The sequence below is a fragment of the Zonotrichia leucophrys genome, chromosome 5, assembly GCF_028769735.1.
Source record: "Zonotrichia leucophrys gambelii isolate GWCS_2022_RI chromosome 5, RI_Zleu_2.0, whole genome shotgun sequence".
In the NCBI taxonomy this organism is placed as follows: domain Eukaryota; kingdom Metazoa; phylum Chordata; class Aves; order Passeriformes; family Passerellidae; genus Zonotrichia; species Zonotrichia leucophrys.
Window position 1 is genome coordinate 45,540,099 of NC_088175.1, and position 20,307 is coordinate 45,560,405.

At 41.1% G+C, this 20,307-nt stretch overlaps 1 protein-coding gene across 8 annotated transcripts in view; it reads left to right on the top strand.

The window, feature by feature from the left end:
- Nucleotides 1-20,307, top strand: part of TUB (TUB bipartite transcription factor) — a 143,701-nt gene that overhangs the window by 69,670 nt on the left and 53,724 nt on the right. The window lies entirely within an intron of this gene.

Below are 20,307 nucleotides of genomic sequence, written 5' to 3' on the forward strand. Positions count from 1 at the left end.
TGCGCGAAGTTCGGGGTCCGCTCTCGGGGCGAGCTGTCAGCCCCGCGGGGAGCGGGCGGAGCGCGGAGCTGTCCTGCCCTGCGGCCCCGGCGGGCGGGCGGGCGGAGCGCTGCGCCCTCGGTGCCGGCTGCCGCCCTCGGGCTCGGCCGCGCTGCCCCCGCCGGCGGCGGCTCCGGGAGCGCGGCTGCGGGCGGGCGATGCGCGGGGCGGCCGCGGCCGGCGGTGCCGCCATGGCGGGGAGCGGGATCGCCATGGCAGCGCCCGGCCCGCCGCTGCCATTGGCTCCGCCGTTGCCATAAGCTACGGGAGCCGCGGCGCGTCAGCGGAGCGGCCCCGGTGCGCGGAGCCCCCGGAGCCCCTGCACCGCCAGCACCCCAGCCCGGCCGGGGAGCGAGAGCACCCGCGGCTGGAACGAGGGAATAGTTGGTGTCAGTCTTGCCGGACCGAGGGGAAACCGAGCCAAGTATTTCCCTGCGAGCGGGATGGGCTGTTCTAGTAATAGACCCCTTTCCGAGCCTGCTGTTCAGCGTACATTAACATTATGGGTTAGTTTGTTTGTTTTTATTTTTAGTTTTCGTTAAAGTGTCTTTTTCAAGCTGAATTTTTACAGACGGAAATCACGCGGGGTTTAACAAGGCGCTCTGAAAACGATAGAAAGCATGTTTGTTTCATTTGTTTGGTTGTAAGTGAAACAAGGTAGATACAGTAACGTAGGAAACGAGGACACAGGCTTATGGTGCGCCAGGGAAGGTTTAGGTTGGACACGAGGATGATTGGGTATTGGAATGAGCTGCCCGGGGCGGGGGTGGTGGAATCACCGTCCCTGGAGGTGTTTAAGGAACAACTGGATGTGGCACTCAGTGCCGTGGTCTGGTTAACACGATAGTATTCAGTCATAGGTTGGACTCGATGATTCCAGCGGTCTTTTCCAACCTAGTTGATTCTGTGATAAACCTTTTATTTTTGTTGTCGGTAGAGACTTGTGAAATTAAAAATATGCAGAGTGCATTTTTAAAGACAGCTGCTTAAGCAGGTTGGTTTAATTTGCCACATACTCAATGACAGTGTTTGTAGCAGAGGTATGCCTGCTACAACAAATGCAACGTGAGCACAAATGCATTACTCCTTAATACAGAGGAAAAAAAAAAACCCAGGATAGCTGCACAAGTGAAAATCTGCTATTTTGGTATGTGCACATCATAGTTCAAATCAGTGGAAGAATTAGAAAGAAAGAAACGTGATTACAATGAATCTGAGAATATTGCCACTTTCTCAGCAATAGCACTTTCAGCCCATGCGTTTTGAAAAGATGTAAGGAATTGGCAATAAGGCTTCAAAAATGACTAGTGGATGCATTCTGATGCAATTTGAAGCCTTGTAATGAGGACAGAAATACCAGAGGAACAGCTGTTCATGGCTCATCCCAGCAGCAGTGGAAGAGTTTTTCTGTTCTCTCACTGTACACAAGGCTCTGCAGAGGCCAATGCCAAAACTTTGCTGAGGGGTTTCATAGCAGTGGCCCCAAAGAAGGAAATAAAACATCCCTATTTCTGCTCAGTGCAGCACAAACAAGGGGAGGCAAAGCAGCAAATCTCAGATAAATACAGATTTAATGATACTCATATCTTTTCTAATTTAATGTTATTCTTGAATGTTAATGATGTGTTTATGGTCAGAAACTGCTGAAGACTGCTTAAAACCAAATGGCAACCAAACCACGGTTCAGCTCTGAAGTGTCTTTATTTAGGCTTCTAGCAGTGTTCTCTCAAGAAGCTGACTTATTTTTCAGTCTTCAGAGGTAATTCTTGAGCTAGAGGTATATTGTTGCAAATCTTATTGGACTTGTGTGTGTAAAGCATCCTCCAGGATCCCCTAAACATACTTGCCTGGGAAGCAGTGGTTTGTGAATGCATATGGGACTGAGCTTACACATGAAAGCACTGTGTGAGTAAATTAGGTCAAAGTACTAATTCGAGGGAGTGAAATATGCAAGGAGGAGGAGAGACCTGATGTGCACCCCTTGGAACAGATCATCTTCTCTCTGGGAGCAGAATGCCCCGTGCTTATCTGCCCTCTTGCTTCACATTCCTGTTTGCTGTGGTGAGTTCAGTGGTTGCTGACTCTCAGAGCCCCGAGGAAGGTTCAGCACCTTCTTTATGGTCTGGGTGGCATGTGACAGCCAAGGGTGCCACTGCTGCTCGTGTGGGGGACAGAGCACGCTGAAGTCTGGAAGGATGTGTCCTTCTAGCAGTGGAACAGATGTGCAACTATATTCCTGAATTAACTCAAGCAGAGAAGGATTGTATTTCTGCTAGTAAAATGTCATAATTTTCCTTTGAAGTGAAATGAGCCAGAGGGAGTCAGTTCCACGTGTGCCATGTACAATTCATTAAGCAATCCACCTGCGTGTCCACAACTCACAAACTTACACTTCCCCTTTTAAGATGCTGAGAACATTTTGAATGAGTTAACAAAAAATAGCAGGCAATTTTTTCAGTGTCAGTGCTAGCTCGTGCTGAGATCAATAAAAGGTTCATATTATTTGTGAGTTTGTGATTTCAGTGTTTTCCCCTTATCTCTTTTCATCCTCTCTTAAGTATTTTGCTTTTGAAATACTGATCGTCATAGGATGAGTTCACTAGTTCAGTTCACTAACATTATGAAAAACAGTTAGGAAGCTGTTTTTAAAAAGTATTATTAAAGTATTATAATAATAATAAAATATTATTATAATAATAAAGTATTATTGCATTTATTTTTATGGAACACATAGCATAGAAATTTAAGCACATGATGAAGCACTTACTGAAGCTACACGTCAGGTACAATAAGCTAGGAATTCTTTAAATTGTACTCATTTTTAACAATGTATCTGCTCTTTTATTATAAAGAGTCAAAATAGCTTAGATGCAATTAAAAAAATAATCATTTGCAGTCCATGTAGCTGCCCTCAGCCCAGAAGTGGTTTGCAATGGAAGTTAAGAGTAAGATGTAGCTTCTTGAAGAATTATGTTCTCAAGCACAGTAGTGTTTTTCTTTGGTATCCTTCAGCAGTTTCCAGTAGAAAATACAATGCAGAAGTGTCTGGGAATCATTACAAATTCACAGGAGTTGAGGTTTTTTATTCAAAGATATGTTTTCGTTTCGTATCTTTTTCTTGAACTCATTTTTAATTTATAGCATTTCTTAAATATAACATACTCATTTTTATTTTATGCTGGTATGTCTTGAATAAGTGAAGACATTCCTCATACTATAAAACTGCAGTCAAATAAAACTGCTGCTCGGTAGGATGAAAGTATCAGTAAACTCAGTTACAGTAAGGCCCCTGTCTCTATTATTATTATTTGTTCTTATGTTTTCAGCTGCTTCTTTAACAATAAATCTTGATCCTGTAACTTTAAAAGCAGCATTTACACAACCAGCTAACCTGTTCCATGAGAAATATCTAAACACCACCAGCTGAACAGCCCAATCCGCACAGGAATCAATTTAATACAAGTCCCCAGGGTTCTCTGAAGTGTGTGTGTGATGCTTGGTTTGTGTGGATAAACCTGTCATGGCCAGAGGGGACCCCATGAACTGTGCCCTGGGGAGGGCTGGCACTTGGCACTGAGGGCACTGAAGGCACTGAAGAGAGCAGATCACACAGCCTGCCTTTGCAGTGGCATAATATGTCTTGATATGTACATGATGGTGGTAATAATGCACATTATTTTTGTTTGTGACAGGATTTATTATGCTCAATTTTTGTAGCTTTCATGAATTTGCTCTGAAGTTTTAAGGCTGTGCTTAGACATCGCAGCTATAAACAGTCACAAGTTATTTACTTGCACAGGGGAGGATTACAGTTGGAAGAAAATTGTGGAGCACAGCTGGGTTGTAAATTCATGAATCATCGCAATTAGGGCAGATAAGAAGATTTCTGAAAGTGTGATGTGTAAACAAGTCCTGGAACAAGAAGAGCCTTGAACACCAAGGTATCCCACACTTATTTTTGAGCATGTTGCTGAGGCAGTGGGATGTTACAAACCCCGAAGTTTTGGCATTGTGAAGGCAGCAGTGCAGTGGAGGCTCACCTTGCTGCAAGGTGCATCTGTGACCGAGAGCATCCCACTGCAGGCAGGCTCTCTCCTAGCCTCCTGCCGTGGGGAATGGCATGGATAATTCACAAGAGCTGCTTTTTTAAGGAAAAGAGTTCAAAGACTGTGTCTGTCCTCTTCTCTGAAACAGACTGTCTTGTCTCAGGCTATTCAGTGTATAAAATTAGCCTGGTCATGTGCTTTTAAAACATTTAAGTTAGAGCTCTCCCTTAATGGAACTCTGTGCTCTTGCATGGAGTGCTCCTGCAGAGATCAAAGGTGGTTTGCCCAGCATCAGTGTGAGGGAGATGGCAGAGGCAATTGCTACCCCAAAGCTGGTAGCCTAAATCAACCAGGCAGAAAGGAGACGTGAGGAAAATAAGTATCCCAGACCCTGGAAGTTGGGGGGTGTTGGTTTAAATGGAAATGGGACGAGGCTCAGGGGAGATGAGCTGCAGAGCCGGGTGTGAAACCTTGCTGTGTTGTGCTCTGCAGTGTGCCAGAGGTGGATTTAGAAAGGGGCTGAAGAGGCTTTGACACCCCTTGCATGGGCATTGTGACAGTGAGTGATGCACCAGTTGTCCCTGAGCTCTGCCACCCCCCACCACCTTTGTGGTCTCAGCAGCCAGATTGAGATGAAAACTGATTTTTTCACAGGCCAGTGGGTTTCTGGTAGCAACAATCATTTGCAGGTTCCTGGCAGTGACAATCATTTACAAGCCATCTGTGCCAGATTTGGATCACAGCCGGGAAGTGGAGATGAAATGTAATGTCTCTCCTCTTGCACTTCCATGAGTTGGACAGTTTTGATTCTCATGCCTGAGGGTGTTTGGACATTCCCTGGAGTGGCATCTATTTAGACATGCAAGGAGCAGTTTTTCTGGAAGGTGGTACTTTTTATTTAGTAACCAAAAATTGCCATTCTAGAGAGCTGGATTCTTTTCACACTTCCTCCTCATTTTTCTTCCTCTCACCCTAATGACTTATTTTCTAATTCATGCTTTTCTGTTCTTTCAACTGATGAACAGATTTTTTTTTTTTGCCATTTTTCCCTACATCATGCTCTTCTTGCCTCTTTTTCTGTTCTCTTTCCTACTTCAAGATTATTCACAAAAATAGAATTCTGTCTTGCCAGCTGTATGGTGCCTGCAGAAGATACCCTTCTCTGTAAACACTTGCTATTTAATTTTTATTTTATTGTTTGTGGCTTTTAAAGAAATCATCCCAACCTCTCATTGTGTTACTTAAGTACTTAGTACATCTGTGATTTTTAAAAGCTGAAATTATTTGTTTTGCAGATTATTGAGAATTAATTTCAGTGTTTGCAGTGGTATATTCAAAGATTAATGCCTTAAGCATGGATATTAAAATTGGTGTTTATTTTGTATCTCACTTACTGCTGAACATTTTGTTCATGTAGTATGTGAAGGCCAGTCACTGGGACTAGGAGATGCCCTTCTTGGTGACAGGTCTGTGTCATGCACAGGGGGTGGCAGGGATGGAGGAGCTGTTTTCCCACAGTTTTGCAATCTCTTTTATCTTGATGTAATGTCAGGGTGATGATGATACCAGCAAGTTCTGAACATTCTCAGCTGGGAATGTAACACCTCTTTGGGCCCTGCTGTCATTTACATAATGCTAATAACATGCAGGTATACAGCAAGGCAGCCTTCAGGCTGGAAAATTCTGTTTAGGAGGCAGGCACAAGAGAGTGGCACAAAATGCAAATGGAAAGCTCAGGGGCTTTTGTTGCTTTCATTTTTGAAGCAAGCATATGATCATTATCTTCTTTGGACTATCTGTTCTTAAGAAAATGGGAAGTTAGGGGATATTGACTTAGAGAAGGAAATGTACTCTCAGGGAAGGGTGTATTGAGTGTACAAAGGCAACAGTGGGAGAAGGTGGAGAGACTGGAATAGTCATTTTGGATGAGTACACATCATAGAACATTAAACTTTTTTTCCTGACATAGTTATTTTATGCCAGTTTGTTTCATCTACCACTTGCTGGCAATGTAATTTTTGTAGTTTATGTAGCTTTTGTAGCTTTGTGACACTTTAAAAGCTCAGTTTGCTCCATAATTAGATTACTTTTTAGATGGCTTTGTATTTTATTCTTTTATGTTAATAAGAAGTGAAATGATATCTTTCCCTTTCCTTTCAGTGATTACAGCAGAAGTAGGTTTCATGCTTTTGTATTGCTAATAACTTGAGGGGTTACATATTTATCTATTTTTTTTCCTTAAAGAGAAATGGTGACCCAGTTGAAAACAGTTCCTCCTTCAGGGTAATGCTGTAGGCCCTAGAGAGCAGAGGACAGTAACTGCTTCTGCCAGGACAAGAACTCTGCAGCTTTGGGTGCTGATTTTTTGCATTGAGACCAGCATCCTTCCCCCTGAAAGCAGGGATGCTGTAGAGACTGAGGCTGCCCTCTGCCATCCGTGCAGTTGTGTGGTTGCTTGCAGGGAGCTGTCACAAAGAGGTGGCACCAGAGCCTTTCTAGTGACTTTAAAGGAGGTTGGGTTGGTGCCATCCCCTTCTCTGAGCTCATGTCTTAGCTGAGCAAATAAGGGCAAGCAGTGTGTAATGCATGAATATGCTGATGTGCTTGTGAGTGACACACTTATCTTTGTCTCTGACAAAGCAAGTGCCCCAGTCATTCTTTCATGAAGTTGAGTTCTAGCTTGGATTGTCAGATGTTTATGAAAATTAAGTCTTGAATTGCAAATTTCAGTGGAAACCTCGTGATCCCTGTTGTGATGCATGTTAACGCAAGCCTGTGAGTATCATAATTCATGATTATTGTAACTCATTTGACATAGGTAATGAAACCACAGCATGAAGTTTTTAATGGTAATTTCAATTCCAATCACAGTTCTAACTACCGGCAGATGAGATATTACAAGATGAAGAAATTCCTTGATTAGCTGCAAATGATGACTAAGATGGAAATTTTATTTGCAAGTGAAATACAAGTACATTGGCATTTGATCTACAGTTAGAAAAAGGGATCTGAAGAGTTCTGTCTTTCAAATTTGGTATCAGTTGGAAAGTAAAATGAAGTTAAAGGCTAGGTATTTGCATTAGTTATTCCTGTTCCACAGCAAGAAGCATAAGGAAAACAGGTCTGTTTTTTTTTCAGAGCAGGTTGTTGCTAGCCCATATTACTACAGCAGCATTTTCACTTGGCTGCAGTGACAGCAGCAAAAACAAATTACATTGCATCATGTAGCAATTCTCACTTCTGAAAATTTGAGGAAATTATTGAATGCACTGTGGAAATTAAAGAGTAGATAACTTGTCCAGACAATGACTGCTCGGATCAGGTTGAGTGGAAACCGAAAGACTAAGATACATACTGTACCCTGGAATTCATCCCACTATTTTTGGCAGATATAAATCCCAATACTCAAGCCAGGAGTGTGAATTTCCATTAAACAGTGTTTTGCAAACCTAGGGATTGCTTCAAGTTTTCTGTGCTGAAACTTAAGCTCAGTTGTATGGGTGAATAATGCCTCTTTTGGGACACTGCATCTGTAGAGCAATGTTAAATAACTTTAAAGGTGTCTCTACACACCATTGAGTCAGACCTTGATAATTGATTCTTCCAGGTTACTGAATCTTAAATCACTCCACTGGCTATTGCTGCAGATTTAAAAAGTAAAGTGTAAGGTTTTAGAGAAACTTTCAGTGCTTGCTCTAGAATAACATTGACATTGTTTTATTGTCTGTCTATAAGGCAGAGCTCATGTGCCTCTGTGTGTGGCATGCTGTTACATTCTGCAATCATAGAATCATTTGGTCAGAAAAGATCTCCAAGATCATCAAGTCCAATCATTTACCCCACATTGCCAAGTCCATCACTAACCCATGTCCCCAAGGGACACATCCAGACAGCTTTTAAATACCTCCAGGGATGGTGACACTACCACTTCCCTGGACAGCCTGTTCCAGTGCTTGACAACTGTTTCGGTGAAGAAATTTTTCCTCATATCCCATCTAAATCTGACCTGGCACAACTTTGAGGCTGTTTTCTCTTATCCTGTTGCTAATTACTTGGGAGAAGGTGCCAATCCCCACCTGGCTAGAGCCTCCTTTCAGGTAATTGTGGAGAGCAGTAAGGTCCCCCCGAGCCTCTTCCAGGCTGAAGACTCCCAGCTCCCTCAGCTGCTTCTCACAGGACTTGTGCTCCAGACCCCTCCCCAGCCCCATTTCCCTTCTCTGGACTCTCTCCAGCCCCCAATGTCTGTCCTGCAGTGAGGGGCCCAGAACTGGACACAGCACTGGAGGTGTGGCCTCACCATGCCCAGCACAGGGGACAGTCCCTGTCCTGCTCCTGCCAGACTCCCTATTGCTGATCCAGGCCAGGATGCCACTGGCTGCCTTGGCCACTTGGCTCATGTTCAGGCTGTGTTGCAGCACCCCCAGGTCCTTTTCCACTGGGCAGTTTTCCAGCCACTCCTCCCCCACCTGCAGCATGGCCTGGGGTTGTTGTGGCCCAGGGAGAGCATCTGGCACTTGGCCTTGCAGAACCTCCTGCAGCTGGTCTTGGCCCATCGATCCAGCCTGTCCAGATCCCTCTGCAGAGCCTTCCTGCCCTCCAGCAGATCAACCCTCCCACCCAGCTTGGTGTCACCTGTGAACTGACTGAGGGAACCCTCAATCCCCTTTTCCAGATCACTGGTAATGGGCCACATCAGTAATGCACAAGTGATTCACTCCTTCCAGCCATGGTGCAGTTCAGTCTGGTAGGAGCTAGGGACTGCCACATTTAAATTGTTTCCAGTACATGTGTTAGATTGTTCACAGCTAGGAGTTGTTTACAGCTGGGAATCTGCCACAGCACAGTTCACAATGGGCATAAACCTTTTAATGTAGAATTCATTATCTGATCTGAAATAAGAATATTCATTTTTGGCTATTAAAAGAGGACCAGCCACTTATGAGTCACCTAATCTAGGCTTTGTCTTTTCAGAACACTAGGATAATTCTTGGATCTACCAGATATATTAATTAAGAAATACTTTATTAATACCCAGAGAAACTTGGCCATGGTATCAGAACAAAAAGATCGTGACATTGCTAGAAGTCTGAGGCATCCTGGAAGATGCCTTTGAAATGGTGCTTATTTCAAATAATGATATACTGTAGTATTCTGGCAGTATTGATGCAGCTTGAAAAATTCTTAATTGCCTCCTTGAGGCTTGAATATCATTCTCAGATTTTTCTTGAAGATCAAGAAAAAACAGCACAGGAGAAATTTAATTGAAATTGAAAGTCCTTCCTAACTTCCTTCCTTCCTTTCCCCTCTTTTTCCTTCCTGTTATTGTTCCTGAGCACCTACTGGTTTTTATTAATTTAATGTTTTTTGCCGTAGGATTTGCAAGATGTAGGTTGTTCTGAGTACTGTTGGAAGGAAAAAAGTTCTCCTGTGCACCTTGAGTCAGAGTGATTTCCAGGTTATTCTGTTGGAAAAAATGTGAAACTATCTTTGCATAAGATGGAAAGTGAGATAAGCAAGTTCAGGTGTTCAAGTCTCTGCTCTTGGTTTCATTCTTTAGAAAGGTATTTCTAATACCTCAGTTGAGTGTCTGAATTTTCAGGTCATTTGTTGGTGTGTGCTGAGCCTGTCTCCCCAAAATTTTCTTCTGAAACTGTGGAGGTCATTAAGTTTATAAACTTTGGATTTGATAAATTAGCATTCTTTTACAAAGACTTCTGGTAAAAGAATCTAGTGAACTCTAGACTTGGAAGAAAATATTTTAAAGCTTAGGAAATTAATTTTCCTTACGATAGCTGTAGTTTCTGAAAGCCGTCCTTTCATTGTTATGGTATCAAATAGTGTAAGCTATAACCAAATTGAAGGAGATGAGAAGGCAACTGGGAGCTCACTGGGAATGACTATCATGTTTATTGCTTATTGTATTCTGTTCAAATAGAAAGGTTATGAAACAGGATGTTTAAAACCGCGCAGAATAGCTGTATTTTATCTTTAGGCTGGTATAGGCCTTTCAAAGGATGGGATAATGTGAACCTGTCTATGGCTGGATTTTTAGGAATGCTCAGATTCTGTTGAAAATACTTAATGTGGTGGAATGAGAAGGGAGGAGGAGGAGGACTATTGTGCTGCCTATTCAAAATGACAAACAGCATGTAACAGTGTAGTTTTTATGTGTTCTTTGGCAAAAACAACTCATTTTCTTCTGAAAAAGCTTATTCTAAAAAAAAAAAAAAAAGTAAGATACATTAGAGGCACAGAGATTTTGAGATTTTCACTGCATTGTGTGATGGACTGTAAATATGCCCAGTTGACATTGTGAAGCATTCTCAAAGTCAGTCTCTGTGTGTTGGGGTGAAAACTCAGCCCAAAGGGTTTTAGTTTACAGCCAGCTCTGCAATATTGCATTTGCTGTGGTCTTGGATGAACAATGCCAAACATGAGCACATATTGCAATAATGAGTGAACAGAAGGTTATTGTTCTGTATGGTATTCTTTGCATTTTGCACTTGATGACATCTGTCTTGCTGCTAATTTTTCATGACATGGCTATGATACTGTTTCTGTTTTTTGTTTTCATGCCATTAGAATAGGTCTATAACTAACAGTGATTGAATCATTATTAATAAATCCCTGAGTTATTTACTTTGGGAAGTGAAGGCATCTGTTTTCTTTTTACACCATTGAATGCCTGCCTCTGTTTCCTATTGATACTCAATACTTAAGGACACTTGTTTTCCTTGTTTCTGTGGTTCTTTCCTTTTTTGTGTGTGTCCTCTGTACCTGGCTGATGTTGATTTTGGGAGAGCAGTTGATATGCTGCTGGGAGAGTGCCTGGACATAGTGTGGCTTGTGCTAAATTTGTCAGTCAGTGGCAGTATTTTGTATAATCTTCCAGCTCTTCTTAAATTAAATCTTTTAATAATCATAAAGCAGATAAATATTTGAGCAGGATTCCAAGTCTCTGCTGCCATCCAAGAACTGTCAGCAGCAGTCTTTCTAAAGTAGATTCCAAACTCAGGAGGAGGTTCTTCTGTCACCAGGTGGGAGAGGGGAGAGCAGAAGAGTTTCCTGGGCAGCAGCCTGGTTTGCCAGCACACAGAGCTTCAGAAGGGTGGGTGAGCAGTCTCTGGTCACTGCTGTGGGCTGGCAGTCTGGACAGACACCCTGTGCACTGCCCAGTCTGACACCAGTAAAAATAAGAGTGTGTGCACTGGTAGTGTGCAGCGCCATCCCACAATGGTAGACACATTTGGAGGCTCTCATGCAGGAAGCTGTTCCTGTCTTAAAAATTTCTAGCTTGCTTGTGCCAGCCAGCTTTCTTTCCATAATTCTGCTGAACCTCCTCACCCTGTTCCAGTTTTGGTAGGTCCTGAGTGAGCAAGAGAATGGAGCCCTCTGAGTTTGACAGAATGAAGCTGAGTGACATTCCGCGGATGCTCCTTCAGGCTGAAATGGTTCACTCACCTTGTATCCTGCAATAAACACAAACTCATGGGTTGTGCACTGAAGGATTAGAGCTATGAAAAATGTGCAAATAACAGTGATCACATGCTGCATCAATTAGACCTTCTGTGCAGTGGGCAATTAGTGTTTCATAAAGAAAGCAGAAGCTACACAGTCATATGTATTTATCAGAGAGGAGAAGAAAACATCTGCTGGTGTATGTTTTGATTAGACCCAAAGGGGAATCTCAACTTCACTCCTTTTTAATGGTCCAATAGCTAAAATCATTCTTTCTACCTTACTTAAATGCATTTGGAAATAGCTTCCCAGAGTGCCTGAAGTGGTTTAATTACATCTGATATGGTTAGAAGAGGTCTCCAGCTTTGTGTGACAGAGCTTCCTCTAGCTGAGAGGACGCCTGCTCGCTGATTACACCTTTGACTGTCTCCTTTGCCCGGCTTGCTCCTGGTGATTTACAGCGTGGCTGTGGCTCAAGAGCTCAGTGGGACAGATCCCTTGGTGTGCTGGATGCACCTTGACATTGTGCAGGAGTGCACTGCCAGGCTTGTGTCTCACTGCCTCGTGTCCTGCTTGGTGTGGAACTCCGTGAGTAGTTGCAAAGACAGAAATGTATTACCCCGGTGTTACTGATAGGGACCCTGCACATACAGAAATGTGGCTTTTCCAGGATGAAAACTCAGCAGCAAGATTGGGGAAGGAATTATATTTGCTTTATCTTCCACCCTTCCTTCCCCCAAACATGATTCTCTTTTTTATTTCACTTCTATTGTTCTTTGTCAAATCCCAAGTGGGATAGTGAGAACTATGCATTAAAAAAACTTGCCCAGTCAATTTTCTTCACAATATGTTGATGGTGGAAGGAATCTTCTTGTATACATCTGTAAGAAATGGTCCTAGGATCCATATGAAGACTAGGATCTCTGCATGTTAGACAGCAGAATTCCTATAGCTGTCCTTTATAATGTTCCCTATGTGGATTCCCATTGCTCTAGTCATGTTATGGAGCTGAACCCCAAAACATTCTCTTACAGACAGACTGTTTAAAGCCTTTGCCTCTATCCAGCCACCAACTTCATTATGAAATATGTTGCATTTAGAAATATGAACCCTCTTTAATTTTAGTTGAAATTAACCAACTGAAGAAATTATTATAGGTATTATGAATGCATAAATCTTTCTTCATTACAAAACCAGGCAGAACCCCCTCATTATATGAATTGTCAGTGAAGGAATTTGAAGTTTGAGTACTCTGGTCTAGTTTTATTTTACAGGACCCACAGAAATGAGAATTCTTCCCGAAACTTCCAGAGGTTCCCTGCCTTCTACAAAATGTGACATTAACATAGTTGTTTCATGAGAGATAGATAACTTTAATCCTTCTCTGAGAAAGACCCAAATATTTTTAATTTAATTTTAATTGTATGATATGATCTGCTTCCTGTTCTAGGAAATCAGCAACCAAGCTGATAATCACATATTTCTGTTCACATTTTACCCTTTTATACTGAAAATATTTCATAGGAGGGAAGTAGCAGGCTTACAGGTGTGTCCAGAGACAAGGCTGTGCATGGCACATCAGTCCCCAGTGGAGATTCCTTTTGCTGTAGTTGTTGCTAACAAGCATTCTACCAGGTGAGGTGGAATAATTAAAATGGCAACTTCAGCCAGGTATTAAAAAGATGAAAAAGGTGGTGGAAGCCCTTTCCTGTAATGGTTTACTATGGATGCCACAGCACCTGGACAGCTCTTTGTTCAATGAAAATGTGTTACATCTTATTCTGCCAGCCTTTGCTTTGCAAGTTAAACACAAGACAGCCTCCTGGCAAGTAGGCTTGTATGTTTTTGCTGTGCCTTTCATATCCACAAAAGGTGTTGGTAAACTTTTCAGTGCAGTTTGTCAACACAACCTTTCTTTAGCAGTTAATCTGATCTACTTCAGCTGTGATCTGCTTAGTTACGTTTTTAAATGGCACACAGGAGCAAATTAGATTAGGCTTGTTTTCTTTGTTGAAAAATGGAAAGCACAAAATCCAAGACCTGTAATATCTTGAATTACCTCAGGACCTGTTTCTGTCACGCTTAAACAAATCTGCTACAAGGGCATGGCTGCATCAGTGGTAGCTCTCCAAAGCTGTGCTGGTTTAGAAATCAGAAATTGAAATGCATTTAAACAGATTTGTTTTTTATTTTATAATCAAAACATTTGGGCTGGGAAACAATTTGTACTTTTTCTGAATACATGAAGAGTGGCATTTGTTAAATTCTACATTCTGGTTATTCTTTCTATCTTGAAGCTTTTTTGTTAAGTTGTAACCACATAGGAGGCAATCATTGTCACAATATAATTGCATATTGGAGATTTGTGTAAGCTCCATACCTTGAATCCACAAGTTGGAGTTCAAAGTGATACTATAGTTCATCTTCCTTTAAAAAACAAAGGAGGGAATAACACAAAATCACCCCCCAAAGTATCCAAACTCAGTGATACCCAATTATGCTCAAACATTTGAATTATGTTTTAAAGAGGAGAATTTGTCTGCTCTATGCAGTGTGAGAGTCAGTTGGTTTTTCCTATGTTATTTCTTATCCCTGTCTTTGTGTGGGTTGATAACATGCCTGAATCGTAGAGAAAGAAGAAGAAAAAGACAAGGAAAACAGATTTTGTGTTAATTGGTAAGTGAACTGCAGTATCTGTATCTAGCATGAAAGCAGCCATTGGAATTGCAGATTTGGCTACCCATTTTGTTTCTAGGAGCTGACAAATGTACAATTTGCAATCCTATGTAATTATGAGCTGATTCTAGAGTACTGTAATTTCTACCAGTATCTAGAAGTATATAATTTGAGCATAAATTTTCGGTAGAGAATGTGCAGGGATTAGTGGCACAACCTTAATGAGAATTACACAGCTTAATTCCTTGGATATGATGCTGGTAATGTGTCCTTTATCTATTTTGAGAGGTCATGTTAAACTGAAAATCTGTAGCAGTACATGAACAGCAAGGGATACTTGTGGCTTTGTGTGAGAGCTGTCCATCAGTTTATAGAACATGGTACCCCTTTTGCTTAGCCACTGGCACGTGGTGAAGGAAAAAATGGATGCTTAACTTAAGTAAAAACAGTTTTAAAAATAGTAGATTGAATAGATGCTTAAGTATTTTTGATCTAGTTCTTTTGGATATTTTGTTACCGTCACAAATGACAGCTGCTTGCCAGTTTAAGAAAAACAAATACTTGGAACTGACACAGCTTTTTAAATCTAATTATTTTATGTGTGCTTTGTTTCAAAGACTGCGTTATTCTTTTTGCATGTAATATATTTGTGCAAATCTTAGGAGTTTTCAAAACAACAATAAAAAGCATCTTAGTGTCTTTTTTTGTTTTTTTATTTTTTTATTCCTCCTTGGTTACTGCTTGATGGCACTGTGAATATTTGACAAGCAGTTTAGAAAGCAAAGATAAAAATGAATGATTGTTTTATCAGCCATTTATTCTGGTGTTTAACATTCTGTGTGCTATAAGTTTTATTGTGCAAACACTTAGCCATTTGAGCAGGTCTAGATGGCAATATTTATGTCCAGCATTAATAAGTTATGTTAGTTCAGGATCAGAACCCTAAAAATTAGGTGGTGTGCATATATCAGACCCTATTTTCAGTCAGATTCAAATGAAGTGAAAATCATTTTCCAGAGTCTGAAATGCCTTGGCTGAGGGACTGACTTTGCTCTCAAGCTGTACCACACAGACTATTCATGTGACAGCCTTTTAAAGCCCAGAACAATAATTTGAAAAAGGTAGTTGCAGTTAGAAATATGAATTAGTTGGGTCATGATCATTAGCTGTTAATTTTTCAGTAATTTGGTAACTGTGTCAGCTATAAGCTGCAGAGGAGATTTCCAGCTGGAGATCCAAGATTTTTGGGGACACAGATTCCACGTTCTCTGAAGCTGTGAGTCTGGTGCTAGCTTGACTCCTCTGCCACAGCCTTTCTCATAATTCTCATTTCTTGCTGGCAGCACACATTTTTGCGTGTTGTATACATCTCATAGAGCAAAATGGTGTGTCTTGAAAGGAATTGCTCTATCAATTAACTGCCCAGCGCTGAAAGAATCCAGAATTTGAGTCATACCAGTTAATGATGATAATTTTCCAGACTGTATTAAAAAAAAAGTAGTAGTTTTCCTGTTTTTCTTTTATGTGTATATATATATATACACACATACACATATATCTATGCATATATAGTTAAACATGAGGAAATAATGTTTCATCTGGTTCCTGTTGAGACATCAAGCTGGATAGAGCAGATAGTGTATCACTTTTCTCAAGTTATCTCACTTCTTAATAATGAAATGCTTTTAAAATATTTTTCCATTTATACATCACTGTAGCAAGGCATTTCACTTAGCTTTTTGTAGCACCACACAATGTACTGTGAAGTGTTGAGAGAATAATCCTGAGTAATTATTAGACTAAGTGATAATTTCATTGGAGGCAGTTAAAGAGAACCAGATGAAGATGACTGTCAGATGTAACAAAAATTGTCACAGAGTAGTCAAAAAGAAGTATAGTTGGGATTTTGATAATTCATAATGAAAATGGAACTAAAAATACTGCAACAACATATACCTGACCTGTTTTAAATTTGACTAATTTATTTGAAATACCTAAAGCTGATGTGCTAAGCTAGGTGCATAAATTCAATATTCAGTGTGCATAGTTAATGTTTATGAAAAACAAGGATGATTGAATTTTGTGCAATGTATATATCTTAGTATGCTACAAAAAGAGGTGTGTTGCATAAGAATACTGAGATTGTTACTTGATATGACACTTCCAAGTACTTGTAAGTGTAGTGAGAACATTTTGCTATTAAAAGGGCTATTTTCTTCAATTTGTAACAGAAAAGGCATGCCAGCATATTTGGGGTTAAATACAGTATAGCCAGAGTATGTAAATATGGGTTGAAAGGGACAAGTTAGGTTTTTCCCCGAATGCATCAAAAAGTAAGAAGTTTTTTTTTCCTATTACAATCTATGGCATGTGATTCTGTATAGTATCATCCCATGTTATGTTTTTCCCCTCCTGTTTATTTTCTCTCTCTAGTTATTTTTACTAGAGAAAGCAAGCTTCCTTGGCTGGGAGTTACACACAGATGTGGAGAAAAAACATTTAATGTAACAAAAGGAAAGAAAAGCTGAAATGTGTTTGATAATGTTGGAAGGGGCCTTTAAAGGACACATTGGAAAACAGAGCTAGAAAATTGGCTTTCACTGTACACAAACAAGGTGGGTTCACAGCTGCAGCAAAATCTGACTGTGTTGTAAAGTTTTTCTGCTGCTTCTTAGGTCTTGAGAATAGATTCCATTTACCACACTTGGCTGCACACAGAAGCAAAGGAAAGGGATTAGCTCAGTTTTGAAATGGAGAACAATGCTCTTCAGGTTGTTTACTCACAGGATCATCTTCACACAAGGAACTGATAAATTGGAAGATTAAATATGTAACTTGTTTTGAAATTATCTTTGAATGCCGTAGACATGACCAGGACTGAATACTTATGTCTCACTAAAGGGGAGGAAAATCATCATCCCAGCCTTATTATTGCTATGGTTTTCTAAGATTTATTAAATCTGAGAAAGAGTCTCTTTCTGTGCAGGCACTGTGTATGCACACTGAAAATAATCCTCTGTCTTCAGGAGTTTATAATTAAAAATCCCAGCCTGGAGGGATTTATACATATGCATCTTTTTATGCATGTGAAGTTAGTGGCAACATTCTCATGCGATTGAATTCATGGTTGTGGGGATTCAGGGCCCAGGAATGAGGATCGGGCTGTATGGAATACCTCGTCTGCATAGAGTGCTGTTAGAAGCAATGACTTAGTTTTCATTGTAGGGAACAAAATAGAGGCCAAATGGTGTTTGCTACTTTTGACAGCCATCAACATCTTGCCAGTCTTGAAATCCCTATCCATGTACTTAGGCACCAGGATCTGACAAACTCATTTTCTTCTGAAAATACTGTCCAGAATTGTCAATATTTGCTACTTGTGTAGATGGTAATACAGAGAAAGAACTCAAACCAAAATGAAAAATCTGATTTCCTCAGTTCCAGCAAAAGAGTACTAGGTTGGATTATAAAGATAGTATGTGTGGGGGGGAAAAGTGACAAAATATTTTGTTTCACGGTTAGTATTTATCATGAAATGACATGTCTTCTCTTAGAAACTGTATTCCATAGAAACTGTAAAACCACCTGTAAAAAGGAAAAGGGAGCTTAGCTGTTTCAATTCACTAGCATCTATCAGAGTTACAATTCTTGCTGTATTTTTGTTCAGTTTTGATTGTTAGAGCAGCAAAGGTAAACTAGGTAATCTCTTTCACCTTCATGTTTTCAATAAGTGGATAGCATTATTTTACTATTGCTTTAAAAACCCAGTAAATACAACTCCATCTTTTTCCTAAACACATGCACAGGCAGTGGCACCCATTAATACTTTGCTGCATTAGTGAATTACCTCAAATCTAATCCATTTCAACAGCAGCATGTTTGATCTACATATTCATGCCTGTGTTTGCATGCCTGCTGCAGGGAGAAGCCTCACTGAACACCTGCAGCAGTGACCCTATCGTTGGCATCAGTGTTTTGTTTGTTAAACACTTCACCATTAGGCTATTCTCTTAAAGGCCAGCATTGTTTCTAGGTTAATTACTGTACCTGTGAGGCTTCATTCTTGCTTCACAAAGGTGTTTCCAAGAGGAGTTAAGACTTGTTTGTTACTCTCATTTTACAGGTGTCTTGGAAGGTTGGACTGTGATGTACAATAGGCTCAGTGGCTGCCAACTGGACAGAGCCATGTTTCATAGAACAGGTAGAGGACAGGGAGGGAAGGGAGCCAGCAGTCATCTTGTGCAGGTTTTCTCTTCATCACAGTGGCTCACAGTGTTTTCCACATCAAAAAAGCAGAGGTCTGATCTGGGTGACACCTTTTATCTGGTCAGCAGTAATGGAATGGGAGAATATTGTGGTCCAGGCAGGGAACTCTTGTTCTGCAGTGTATGTGTAACTGCAGTCTCCTTATTCAGACAATACTTTTCCCTAGTTTCTGCTTATTTAATGTACTGTTTGTTGTGGTTGGGTGCTTTGTACATTAAGGGGTTTGGTTTGTTTGTGCATATATTTTAGTGTTCTAACAGCTGAGATTGGCTGGGTTTGGGTACTGAGAGAGAAACCTGGCTACTCGGGCTGGATCTTTCCAGTGCTGGCAGCGATGTGTTTTCGATAAAGGCACTTCCTGAAAGTCATGTCATTTGTCATCTGGATCCATCTGCATTGCAGGTACTGTATCTCCAGGTCACAGTGGGGGTTTTTTTTCCTTCACAATTTTCTCCTGTTCAGGTACTTCTCGTCAAACTACTTTAAATACAATTTTAGTATAGATCACCCAAAGGCTATTGTGTTTTACTGCTCCATCATTCATGTTTATTAAATTCACCTGTCTCTTTTGGGACATAGATTCCTTCTCTTATGTTTTGTTCAGAGTTTGTGTGTGTTGAGGGAGGGCGAGAAATAACCCAGCTTTTGCAGTAGGTGATGTTTTCATTACCTGCATTTTACTGCCATATGCTATCTTGTTCAGTTCTGTGTAATTGCAGAGAATGAATCTGTACAAATATTAGTTCAACTGATCTTTCCAGGGCAGTAGTGGCAGCCCTGTAGTTCAGTTATTTAAAACATGCAATGTGCTGTAGGGAATAGTTTTGCTTTTCATCTCACTAGATTTTTTCCTGGCTGCTTATCATCCTCACTGAAAGCTGTCAGCCCAGGCATTTCAGGTCCTAAACTGTAGTTTCTTTTTTTTCTGTGACTGCAGTTTTATTCTGATTTTACTCAAAGCTGGATCTCATTACTTCAAAGCCTGTCTGAAATATCTGCAGAACTCCTGTTTTTCCCTTCAGCACTGAGAGTCTATTGGGTTATTTGCTCAGTGAATGGTCAGTGTTAGTTTTAATATATCCTGTAATACATCTGCGTCTAAAAATGTATTTTACCTGACTCCGATCCAGCTGCAGGACCTTGCTCTTGGCCTTGTTTAACTTCATGAGGTTCATACAGCCCCACCTCTCCAGCCTGTCAGAGTCCCTCAGGATGGCATCCCTTCCCTCAGCGTGTCACACACCACACAGCAGGTGGTGTTGGCAGATTTACTGAGGGTGTCCTTGATCCCACTGTCCATGTCAGCAACAGCTGCACTAGTCCCAGTACTGACCCTGGGAATGTCACTGCAGGCTGGTCTCTGCTTGGACACCAAACCATTGACCATGACTCTTTGACATTCACCATGAGTGTGACTATCAAGCCAATTCTTCATCCATGAGGGCTTTATCTGTTAAATCCATGCCACTGCAGTTTAGAGGCAAGGGTGTTGTGCAAGACTGTGTCAAATGCTTTGCAAAAGCTCAGAAGGATGATACCTGTGTCTCTTCCCTCATCCACCAGTGCTGCAGCCCTGTCACAACAGGCCACCAGATATTTCAGGCATGATCTGTCCTTGCTGTTGCCATGTTTGCTGTCACCAACCATCTCCTCATTTTCCATGTGCCTGAGTTCCATAGGAACTTCCCTGGACTGCCACATCTCAAGTATGATGGGTGGTGGTTTAGCTACTCTCAGGACTGAGGATGCATCTCATCAGGTGCCGAGGACTCCTGCACCTCTAGCTGCCTGAGCTGGTCTCAAACCTGGCTTTCTCCTATGG